Source organism: Capricornis sumatraensis, chromosome 5, assembly GCF_032405125.1.
Source record: "Capricornis sumatraensis isolate serow.1 chromosome 5, serow.2, whole genome shotgun sequence".
In the NCBI taxonomy this organism is placed as follows: domain Eukaryota; kingdom Metazoa; phylum Chordata; class Mammalia; order Artiodactyla; family Bovidae; genus Capricornis; species Capricornis sumatraensis.
Genome location: NC_091073.1, coordinates 66501875 through 66515181, shown reverse-complemented (window position 1 = coordinate 66515181; position 13307 = coordinate 66501875).

Genomic DNA, 13307 nt, shown 5'->3' with positions numbered 1-13307 from the left:
GCCTTCTAGTCTGAGAGCTTCCACTGAGCTAGTCAGTTAGGACCTCAGATTCCCACAGTGTGTTGTGGCTGGTGGTGAAGCACCAGAAGGTGCTTTATCTGATGCAGAGTAATGTCAAGGTGAGCAAAACCCATCTAATGCATGTTTTAGTTAGCACCCACCTCTGAGTATCAACAGCTTAGTTGTGGGGGTACCCTGAAGAAATGGAGCAGGACATTCCTCTGGGTCCAAATGAGACATAGAGGGAAAGCCCTTTAGGAAATCTGAAGAGGAAGAGGCTTTGGTAGTTGGGAGAGACCAAGGAAACTTTGTTTTTGGGATGCAGCCTTGAGCTGTACCCTGAAAGAGGATGAGACCTAGAGAGGCTGAGAGAAGGAACTCAGATGAGTCCCTTGTGGCTGCAGGCTTCTACTTGCAGGCCCAGCTGTGTTCTGTTTCGGGGTCTCTCCTGGTAGAAACTGCAATAGTCCTGCTGCCCCAAGCCTGGATCTCAGGCTCTAAGCACCTTCTTAGGTCTCCACAGAGATGGTTCACACATACAGCAGAGCTCCCACTCAGCTTCCTGTCCCACCCTCAACCCCTCCATCCACGTGCCAGCCCTGCACCAGATCCCAGCTGATGCCTAGAGTTGCCTGGATTTGGCTTCAGGTACTTTGTCTCTTGTTCACTTGCTACTGCCTGAAGTCCTGTTCCTAGCAGACTGGTAACTGGGGACCATGACATAACTGTCCTTTTCCTACTTCCCTTGAATATGGAAACCAACCCTAATCAAGGCCTGCAGTTAGCTTCAGAACATGTCAACATGAGTTAAGACAGCTTATGGGCACGTAGCAGACACTCCTTACATGGGTTACATTGCTGTTGGCTGAAATGGGCTCGTGAGGAAGGTGAACCTTGATTAGACTTGAGGGTGGGAGCAGTTAGACACAAGGCACCATGTGGGAGGAAAGCTCAGAGCCAGGATCATGTTGTTGGTGTTCAGAGAACAATAGTTTGTCTCCTCCAACACATTCCTGGTGGCCGAGTTTTGACCTCCATTGCCCACTAGGCCCACAACTGGCTCTTCAGGGCTGGTACCACAGCCTGAACCTGGCCATCAGCCAGATGGACTAGAGGAATCTTACAAATTTCAGAACCCAGAACATCTCAGGGTCATGTTATAGCCAGAACTATCAGAGAATATCTCCCACACAAAACAACCACAAAATTCTTTTGGGGCTTGTGAAGGATTATGTTGGGTTGTTGGGTTTGAGATAAATCGAGTTACTAATCCTTCCCAATACCTTACAAGTTCAATGCTGCTGAGAAATACAACTCTAAGATGCTGGAATTCTAAGCCTGAAAGAGCTCAGTTTTTTAACTAATCATGGCTGCTCTGTTAATGTGTCTTCTTTTATGTTGTGAGTTGTTTCTGTATCTTTTCTTCTGGCTTCACTGACTTGTATTAAAATTCCTTGTGAAAAAAATCATTCTGTCCTGGGGCGAGGGGGAGGCAGGGTTTGTGCCATGAATTGATAGAGACATCAGAAATTCAAGGCAAAGGCCTGGGACTTCCCAACTCGGCTTCACTCTGTCTTACAGTGGGAAGAGCAGGGTATTTAGGTCTTAATAAGGAAGCCCTGTCCTGGAAGGTCCTGTCTGGAGGCACTTTGTATGGGCCTGTGAGCCAGCCCCTGTCCCTTTCCCACCTGAGGCTATGAGTGAGATGGAGAAATAATCTGGGAGGAGTAGAAAAGATAAAGATGGCCAGGCTTAAGAATGGGCAGCTGTCAATGTGGATGCTTATTAATAAGAAGGAGTCACTAAAGGCCAGTTCCCCAGGAGCTATAACTCTCTCCTACAAAACACATTTTCAATCACAATGGATTTTCGTGCCTATTTTCTTTTTCTCTTTTTAAAAAAATGTATCAATTTGGCTACACTGTGCTTAGTCCTGTCATGCAGGATCTTTCATTGCTCTGAGCTGGCTCTCTAGCTGTGGCATGAGGGCTTAGTTGCTGTGCAGCATGTGGGAGCCTAGTTTCCCAACCAAGGATTGAACCCACATCCCCTGCATTGCAAAGAAGATTCTTAACCACTGGACCACCAGGAAAGTCCCCATATGCCTATTTTCTTATGTGAACCTTACAGCAAGTCTGTGAAGAAGGTATCTTGATCTCCATTTTAAGGTGAGAAATCAGAGGCACCCCAGACTTAAATGAATCGCTTAAGTTCATGCAGGGGTAAGCTTAGGATGCAAGACCAGGTCTGCCTGATGCCAGATATGCTGCTATGACTATTTCCCTACACTTCATCTTAATACACAACCTGTGTGCATAAGATGGACAGCCCTCCCCATCTCCTCTGACTGCACTCCTATGTGGAGACCCAGACTCTTCTGTCACACTCTGATGCTGGAACTGGTCACCCATTACGAGAGAATCATCACAGGACAGCTCCCATGTGCCAGCTTTGTGTTGATGAAGAAAGAACCTCACTAATATTTAGGAGCACACTGAATAAGTGGGCCCTGGAGCCAAGAGCCCTGGGCTGGGCTGCTCAGCCCTGCCGTTGCCAGCTCCTACAGTGATCTGAGCAAAAGACTTCCTCTCTCTGCATGCCCTCTTGACTCCTTGCCTGGTCTGATGCTCCCAGATTCACATTTTCCAACTGCCCAAACATCCTGAATGGTCACTTAAATCCATTTCTTACTTCCTACAAATTACATTTTGCTTTTGTTCTTCTTATTCTCTTCCTGGCCTTCCCTATTTGCTGTGCCAAGTTCAGTTAACACTCTGGTGTGGTCATGAACATTTCCAATGCAAAAACTCACCCACCCCCAGTGCCTGCTGGGTTTGTTAAAAAATACCCTTTAGGCCCGCCCCTTCCAGGGCGATGCCAGACCAGGGGATGGAGCCCTGGGTCTCTTCACTTTGCGCCACATTATCACAGAAAGGTGGATTAGAAGTTATCTCCGCTCTGCTTTCTCTCAGAGCTCCTTGGCAACACAGCCACCTCGATATAAATACACACTAGAAATGTGCACAGCCTCATACTCACAGTGGAAGCCTTCAGAGGCTGGGGCGGGTCAGAGGCGTGGGGGTGGTGCAGCACAGATACTGCCAGGGAGCAAGGACGTCACGTCAGGAGATCCTCAGGATGCAAAGGGGTGCCAGCCTCACCGCTTCAAGGTCAAATATGGCACTCATCAAATAGAATGCCTGTGATCCCTGATAATTCTCTGGTGTGCATGCTAAGTTGCTTGTGTTCTTTGTGACCCCTTGGACTGTAGCCCACCAGGCTCCTCTGTCCGTGGGATTCTCCAGGCAAGAATACAGGAGTGGGTTGCCATGTCCTCCTCCAGAATTTTCTGGCACCCCATCCCAAATGCTGGAGATCTTTCATCTCTCTAGATAGTGACAGATTTCACAACTAAAGCTTCTTTTGCATTCTTTGCAATTAAACCAAGAGCAGAATCACCTTTCCTTTGTTTCCCTAATAACTTTTTCTTCCTGGTGTTGCTAATGTTCCATTCAGATTGAAATTCTGTTGCTTTTGATCACTGGTCATATCAAGATCTAAAAAGAATCAAGGTTAAAATCAAACACAATGAAATTGTGCTTCTGTGTGTAATAATGTGTAACATTTTGGGATTTCACTAATAAAAGGAATTATAAACCAGTCCACTCCTAGCATATGGTTAACTCTGGTGTCTAAAATAGTATCAAATATTCAGGAAACCAATGCAAAATGATTCTCATGGTTAATACTGGTTCAGTAGCATGCCATTTCCTTACACTGCTCCTGTTCTAGGTAGGACCATAAACTCAACTACCCACAAACATGATTCAAGCATGTTTAGGTGATGCATGCTTAAAAGACTGCAAAAAAAAAAAAGCTCTCTTTGCTTGGAGGCAAGAGAATAAAGCCCCCCAAATATCTCTCATGTATACCTCTTAAGATTTAGTCATTAGGATCTGTCAGGCATTTCCAAACTACAAAGGACCTGAAAAGAAAATACAATAAAGACATCAGAGACCTAAAATGCCAGGCCAAAGAGAAGAACCAGAAGGAGCAAGATTTGTTCACTGTAAATATTTTAAAACTGTATCCTTATCTTGGTCCAGTGCTGTGTGCTGTCTTGTCTTTGATAATTGTAAATATTTAATGTACTATAGCTCCATCTCCTTACTGATATAGGAAAGATGAATAAACCCATATGCACAGGATGTGTGTTTTCATTTGCTGTGCAGACTGCTTGAAAGAGAGTGGCCTATGAGCGACTGCTGTGGATGGTTGTACCCTGGACAAGGGTGCCTGCCCAGTAGAAGGGGCTGAGAAACAAGCCCCAACCACTCAACTCAGGGGTTGCTGGGTCAGTTCTGAGCTAACAAGAAAACAATTCCTTTCTGCAGTTAGCTGGGACTGGAGGGTGGTTTGGTTTGGTTTTGGTTTTTGCAATTCACAGTTTACTAGTGTGAAGGAAACAGAGCAGATCAGATAGGAAAAGTGCTTCTGTTTAATAAAAAGCAAAATCTAGCAACTTTTAAGTCTCAGTATGATTTTCTTTAAAATGAAAGTATACGAATTTTCCATCTGTTTACTCCTTTAGCAGCCTAAGACCTACCTTGGGACTCAATTTTCTTTGCAAACTGACAAAAAGAAACTTCTGAAAGCAAGAATCTACTACAAGAGGAAGGAGGGTGAGGCAGTGAGGAAAGAAGGTGGCTCCAGAAGCCTGGTTCTCTGAAGACCTTCTTTCTATCATCTGCCCTACTCCTGACACCTGACTTGGTTTGCCCCAGCAGGTAACCAGGTCTACATTGCCTTCAGTTCCTCCAGCCTTCTCATTATTCCATTCTTGCTCAATTCTGATCCTGCCTTCATGATTCCCTCACTGCAGGGACTGTGGATGCTTTGCTTCTATTAAAGGCAGTCGGTATCACCTATTTCCTAGGTGCTAGCAGAAAACCAGGCAGAGGAACCCTAGAGACTCTAGCTGGAACCATTGGCAGGAATAGGCTTCCACAGTTACTGTGACCTTGTAAAGAAGAAACCTGGGAAACACCTGTAAGGCCCAAACACTCAACTCACATCTTTGAATTGTAATCATAAAAGGAGGAAGCTTTGGGAAACTCTTAAAGCAAGCAGGGTAGGCAAGGCAGCCTGATGCTGTGCTTAGGAGAGCTGGCTCTGAGGCCAGATGGCCTGAATTCCAACCCACCTCCACAGTTTTAACACAGAGTGTTCCTGAGCATGGATTCCAGTGGCCTATGTCTCATCTCTAAAGAGAGAGTAATAGAAGTTCGAGTCTCATTGGATTGTCCTAAGAATTAAGTGTTAATGCTCTTGTAAAGTTACCTAGAGCAGTATTTGAAAGGCTAAGTGGTCAAGGTGTATTGGCTATTATTATGATTATTATACTCGAAAGAGTTGGAGTGGTAGAGTTCTGAGAAACTTCTACTGCTTAGGAGGTTAGAGGTAGATTGCTTTCCAAATTTGGCCGTTAAGATGTTGTTTCCATGTTAGGGAAAGCCGGAGGCACAGTAGGCTTACATAACACCCCAAAGCACCAAGCGCACACAAGTATACATACTCATGCACACACAGATTCATCTTGCAGCCACGCACACACACAGGCACAACTCCAGAAATAGCCTTGGGCAGTATATCCAATCAAAGGTGCATGGATGGTGGCAGGCTTTATTTGGCTTAGCTACCATCCAACTGATTCCTGACCTAGATGCCAAGATGCCATGATACAAACTGGGATGCTCCAGGGTCAGGTCTCTACAGGGTCTGCAGAAAGACAGTTGACAGAGGGTTTGCTTTTACAAAGGCCTCTGAGAACTCCATCCTTTCTTCTCCCTCACCCTTCCCCTTTCTCTCCAGGAGTTTCAGGGGATAGTGTGAGCCATTGTCAAAAGTCTTGGGCTGGAGGGTCCCAGCTGCCAATACCTAAAGATGGAGGTAGGTGGTAATGTTGTTGTTGATGACCTATTCTCCAGAGAAACTGAAGCAATGTCAGAGATCCAAGCTTAGTACAAAGAGGGTGTCCAATAAGCAGTTGCTGAATAAATGGCCAAAAAAGTAATGATAGATTCCAGCTCCAGCCACTTATTGGCTAATATCATTGAGTAAGTCACATACCCTTTCTTTAGCTTCCTCAGATGTAAAAGGGAGATAAACATACCAATCCATAGAACTATGTGAAGATTGAATATTAAACCAAATTAGAGACTCAGTATACAATGGTATCTTTCCTCTCCAAAGTGTAGGGCCCCCAGGGTAGTGCAAGCAAGGAATGGTCTCTTTGAGATAGACAGTTGTGGACTATGTACTTTAACATAGAACCAGGAACAATGGTGCTTGAGAAAGAGTTTGTGATGAGGAGATTTCTAGTTAAGAAAAGCTGTTATGTGCATTTCCCTTTATGGGGCAGACACAATGCAGTTCTTCCATCTCAGGATGCTCACTAGGAAATCCATACTTCACAGCTTAGGCCTCCTGGCTTATGAGGCAGGTGCAATCTGCCCAGGGTATCCTTCAAGAGGTAGAAATCTCCCTGAGTTTTTGCTGTCTGTATCAGTTTTATGGCCTCTTTTTGCTTTCCTCATTTAGTTAGTTAGTCTTTAGGGGAAATGGGCTAGGCTAGGGAGCAGAGAAAACAAGACTCAAATGTGTCTGAAGCCAGGTCCCAATACTAATCGAACAAACCAGAGACTCTCACAGGCAGAAGGAGCAGCTTTGTTTACTGAAGCCAAACAGGGATCCTAATGGGCTTGACTGGTTAAAATTCTAGAACAGCCTCCCACTGTCTGATTTTCTAGGTATTTCAAGGCATTTCCAAGTTTCTCAAAAGCATAAAATTTTGAGACATACTGAGGTCTATCTCTTTTTCATCTACCTATCACAAATTCACTTTAAATCACTGTAATAAGCACACATGAATGCGACATTGTAGGGTGTATTTGGATGCAGGATACATCAGGAAACCATGAGAGTGTGCTGTAAGCCCCAGGCGGGTGGGAACCACTACACCAGACCACTATTTTATGTCCCTCTCGGGACTTGATGATCATAAGTATTCTTCCCACAATTCCCAGCTGTGTTTCTCAGTAGGATATGGGAAATTACTCTGCAGTCTCTAATTTGCCCCTTTTGTGTGTGGATTTAAAGATGTTTTAATAGTTTTCTTATCTCTCATGACATCTTTCTTATGTGACATGGGGGAGTCCTCTCCTCTTCTTTCTCTCACTCCTCCCTAAAGATGCGTCATTCCTTCATCACCTGTTCAACTAGTGTGAAGAACCAGAGATGCACACTCAATAAGACAGACAGTTTCTGCTCTCGTGGCTCCATGAACTCAGTCTCATGGAGAGACAGGATTCATGCATAACTTACGTAAATAAGTGATAAAAAATAGATACTTGGATGTGCTGTCCAAACCCCTCTTCAGGACAGGAGAAGCCACTCTCAGCTGCTGGGAGTTCTTCCAGATATAACCCTCAGCCCAACACTTGTAGAGATTTCCTTAACTAAAGAGGGTTACCTCACCCAAGGTCATGCTCTGGTCCCAGGGTATTCCATATCCAATGCCATTTGACCCATTGCTTACTCTGGACAACCATGAAAGGCCATCTAGCTTCTAAACTCCACAGATATCCAAACTCAGTACCTTCGTCTCATAGGTTGAACTGTGAAGCAGGCAAAATTCTGTTAGCAACCAATATGCCTTCTTCCATCAACTTTTTGTAAACAAGACATAAGAGAGCAAAAACTGAGGACTGGTAATGGTCAGTGACATTCTAGGGGGTTACAGTCTCCAGAAACAGAAACAGCTTGGGTGATGGTGGCAAGAATCTTGAAAGCAATGCATATTTGGAGTGATGACTTTTTCACATTCCAGTGGTTCTGAGTGTTGTAGAGCCAGATAGAAAAGAATGCCTCCTGAGCAAGGCAACGATACATTAATAAAAGCCTGAGAAGTACTGGAAACTGTATTGAAAGCTGTGAACATCAATCCACCTTTCAACCATAGAATGAAGAACAGGAACCAACCATCACTAGTAGATAAAGCATGGAGCCAAGGGCAATCCACATGGGTTATCTGTTGACAACACTGAGCTTAAATTGCCCTCGCCTTTTTGAAAATGAGTAATGCTTTTGAAAACTTCCTGGTAACAGCTGTTGGAATTTAAGATAGAATGCATATTTAGGATGATAAGAGAAAATAGAACATATTCTTCATTAAAAAAACTGAAAATGAAAGAAAAATCAAGGAAGTATGAAAACCAGAAATCAAAAAAGAATGAGACAGATTTAAAATGAAATAAATAAATTATAACAATAAAAGTAAGTAGGTTGAGCTTGTCTAATAATAGGTCAATTGTTTCATACAGAGTGGAAAAACCTATTTAACTTTAGAGACAAACTATACATACATTAAAATAAAGCTTTAATTGAAAGTGCACATATGGTTACCAACAGAAAGCAGGAGTCACAGTTTTCATTGTGAAGAGTCGTGATGCTCAGTAGAGGAGGTTACAGGTTCTTTCCCCTCCCCTCTGTCTGCTTAGTTTCTCTCTCCTGCACTGCTTTCTGGAGATGAATCACAGCTTCACAGACAGGTCTGAGGGAGAAAATCAAAGAACTGTCTTCCACATGGACAGGGCATGGTAAGGCCTGATGTGTCAGAAACATGCGGCAGATTATGAGGCAAGAAGGAGAAAGGCACCAAGATAAAGATGCAAGACGGCGTGACCGAGAGAGATTTCATCAGACTAGGAGAGCGAGTGTCTTCTAAAACAGGAGAGTGTCAAAAGTCTCCTTTAAATGGTCAAGAGAGACACAAGTAAGATTCGAATTCCAAGCTTGACTTACCCCAACCACCCTTTTAAAATGAAACACCAGTTAAAGACCAGACTTTCTCAAAGAATCTCAAAGTTTTTCAGAAGTTAACAACAACAAAATAATCATATTTTACAGGTCATACTCTTGGTCACAAAACAGTAAACCAGAAATTGAAGACATTTATTTCAATTAAATCCCCAACTACTTATAAACTGTAAACTTTATTTTTTTCTAAAATTCTTTTGTTAGAGATCAAATGAAATGGTAACACAATTATTTAGAAAACAATGTATAGAATTTGGCCAAAACTATAATAAGAAGAATATTCATAGCCCAAGTTTTTAATGTTAAACAGGGAAAAAGAAAAGAAAATAACAATTCACATCATGAAAGTATAAAGAAAACATTTAAAAATATAAGAAAAGAGGAAACATTAACAAAGACAGAAGCAGAAATATTATTAAAAGTAATAAAACTGAGAAATGGGCTGATTATTTGTAAAGACCAGTGAACATGGACAAATATCTAATCACTATAATTTAAGAAAAGTGACAGATATACAATATTAAAAATAGGAAACATAATTACAAATTTTCAAATTGTAAGCATAGACTTGATCAGAGTACCGTATGACTGATTAATGATTTGGCCAAACCCCAAATCAATTCCAGATAGATTGAGGTGCAAAAATAAAATATCTGTAAATATTTATATTTATTAGCAGTATAGATGCATTTTATAAATATGAAATATTTGATCAATTGTATCATATGATGTATGGCAAAACCAATACAGTATTGTAAAGTAAAATAAAGTAAAATTTAAAAAAAAATCAAAAAACAAAAAAAAATAAAAATAAAAAACCAAAATTATATAGGGAAAAAAAAACTGAAATGCAAATGACAAATTTCTAATTTGTCATTAAAAGTATTTCTAATAAGTATAACAAAATATCAGTGACCCTAACATATAAAACATATGAATATAAAAATAAATAGAAACTAATAAAATAGCAATCTCAAAATACAAATGCATATATTTGAAATATTTGGAGTTTTTAAAATTGTAACAGATATGTTCGTGTAAAAGTGGGAACTAATAAGAACCTACTGTATAGCATAAAGGAACTCTACTCAGTACTCTGTAATGGCCTATACGGGAAAAGATTTTTAAAAAGGAGTAGATATATGTGTCTGTAAAACTGATTCACTTTGCTATACACCTAAAACTAACACAACATTGTAAATCAACTATATCCCAATAAAAGTCATTTTAAAAACTGAGAAAAAAAAGAGAGTTTTTGGCCTATTGAATTGGAAAACATTAAAAATAATACTCATCTGTTGATATAAACTTTTTGGGGTATAGTTGGGATATGTATCAACAAATTCTTTAGATTGTGTATACATTTCTCCTGGAATTTCACTTCTAGGAAGGTATCCCAAGGAAATAATCTGACCAATGTGTAACTATTTAGTTACAGTGATTATTGCTATATTAAAAAATAATCATATTCCCAAATTGAGAGCAGTGTTAATTTTTAGCAACAGAGGATTGGTAAAGTTAATTTTGGACCCTCTGTGTAACTAATAAAAAACAATATGGCACACCTATATTTATTAATCCTGAAAGATGCTACTAATTGTAATATAATTAGCATAAAGAGCACATTACAATATAAACATTAATATTTCATTCTTATTTCTATATATGTATAAATGTGTATTTATTATGTTTGCATATTCTTCAGACATTTTTGTTACTAATGGGTGAGACTGGGGATGACTGTTGGTCTTCTGTATTTTATACTCTATAATATGTTCTGTTATTTTACAAAAGAGAGAGAAAAGAAAGAGAACATTAAGCAAAACCAGCTACATGTTTTTAAAACCAGAGGCACTGGCTATGGTAGAGCTTATATAGTTCTACCTTTATATTCTTTCGCATGTTTTATATATGGGTCCATTTTCACATTCATTTCGTGCCTGTATCATTATTCCCTCAAGGACAATTCATTATTCCTCTGTGTGCCCAGCATTGTATGTATTGTGCATATTATTAAATGTTAGTATTTCAGGGAAAGAAGAAAGGAAGGCAGGGAGAAAGGAGTGGGGACAGAGAGAGGGGAAAAGGAAAGAAGGGCATAAGGGAGGAAAGAAGGAAAAGAGGGAGAAAAGGATAAGATAAGAGGGAGGGAGAAGGGAAAGGAAGGAAGAAGGGAGGGAGGGCTCAAGGGAGGGAGGCTGGGGGAACAAGGGGAACAAAATTTGGTTATAGGCATCATTTCTGCACAAACATACTTTTACCTCCTGGAGACGGAACCAGAATCCCAACCAAGCTGCCTCCTATACCCAGGTCACATTTCTGCCATGCCACTCTGTTTCAGATACCTTGTGATGCTGCTGGGCTCAGACCAGGGGGAGCCAGTCTAAGAAAATCTTTTCCCACAAGGTATGAGTGCTTTTGCAGATGTTTGCTAACATATCAACAGCTGGAGCACTGCCTAACACAGTTCCTCAATCATAGCAGACATTACCTAATTGATAAGGGCGTCCCTCTGAGCACGGCAGCCTGTTCCCAGTTCTGTGTGACACACAATCAAACTCTGTTCCCTTTCCCTGTGACATCAACATTCTTGGCTGAGCCGTTGGAGGGGAACTCCTTTTCCACCCAAGATAAACTGAAATCTTGGGACAGAACCTTTCCCCAAGGATCTGCACCACCACATTCTCCCATCCACTCCCATCTTCCCGGTCCACACAGTGCTCCAGTTCTAGCCATGAGCTGCGCTTCAGGCCTCACTGACATTGACCCCAGTGCAGCTGTAACTCTTCACCAGCTCCTTGTGACAGCGGGAAACAGATTGGAAGAACCAGGCATCTGGTGTCAGTGGACGTACACACATGAACCTCTGGGGCTGGGACCATCTCTCCCTCTCCTTCCTCTGTGTCCTCCCTCCACACATACACACACAGTTATGCATCAACACTGACAGTGTCCATCTGCTCTTTTCTGGCTCTAGCGTTGTGGTGATAGCATATTTCCTTAATAGCATTTGGGGATGGCCTGTGAACCCAAGAAGCAATAGGCCCTAGCTACCTATGGCCAGCTCAGGCCACGGCACAGAGAGAAACACAAAAGACCCCGAATTAGAGGAAAACCCCCTGAAATGCAGCCCAAGACAAATCCATCTTCTGCCACTTCTTATGCCTATTGGACATAAGGTGTTGAGATCCTTGGCTAATATAGCATGTACCTCAAGTACTATGATCCTTATCTAAGGAAATTTTTGCTACTAAATAGTCCCAGGCCCCTGAGATTAAAGGAAATACACAATCAGTAGGAGAAAGAACATCAGAGTTTGGATTGGGGGTGGGGGGAGGCTTTATATTGGTGGGAGGAAGGGAAGTTTCAATAAATGAAAGATTAGTTTGTCTTATAGCATAACAGAGAATTTAGAGCCAAATAGACACAAATGCAAACACTGGCTCTGCCAATTACTAGCATTATAACTTGGGGCAAATTTTTCTCTCTCAGCTTTCATTTTCTCATGTAGTTCTTATAAAGATTCAGTGAGAAAATATATAAAAATCCCTGGTCTAGAGTAAGGAATAAAAGCAATTTTTAAAATGTGTATGAAGAGTTTTGAAGTCAGTTTCTTAATAAATGTGTCTAGATTGCCAGTTCTTCCTTTTGTCAGGTTGATATTATCTTCCCATTCCATAGTAAATCATGACACAATTAGCATAGTTGTCTGTAATCAGAAATAAATGGTGCCCAGCATTTAAAAGAGAATGCTAGAATGGGAAAAATCTCAAAATCATCTTACTCAGCCCTGGGCCTTTTACAGGTGAGGAACCTAAGCCCTGAGGAGGGAAAGTGAGGACATAATTGATGCTAGGGAGTTTGAACCCAAGCCTCGCCATGTGTCTTTTATCCCTAGCAGCATCTCAGGTGTACGGGGAGTCGTGGGCATAGGCCAAGGCCCTAGTCTCTTAACAAGTGGACGCAGCAGGGTGAGCTCAGGTTCTCATTCACCCCAGCCTCTAGAGCAATCATACTGTACCTCTTGAGGCTTCAGGAAATTTTTTTCATATTTCCTCGGTTTATTGTTGTCAAGGTTGGGTCTCTACTGGAGTGTTCAGTCTCAGATTTTTGCTAAAATACCCCCTCTGTAGAAAGTTAGGGTTGATATAGCATACAACCCACCCCCACACTCACACCTATTGACTTGTAATGAGGTGGCTTCATTCTGACTAGCTATGAGTTGTGGGAGTGACTAAAATTCGAGCCCTGGGTCCATGAACAGGCTTAGCATTTACACCGCCAGGGTTGCCCAGGGTGCCTGAGGAGAGCCTAGAGGAATCTGATCACTAGTGGGAAGTTGAGGGGTCAGGGGTCACCTTCATAGGTGGCCGATGGAGACCAAGCTGGTCTCTAAACCCCCAATACAGTGAAGAAAGACAGAAGAGGCC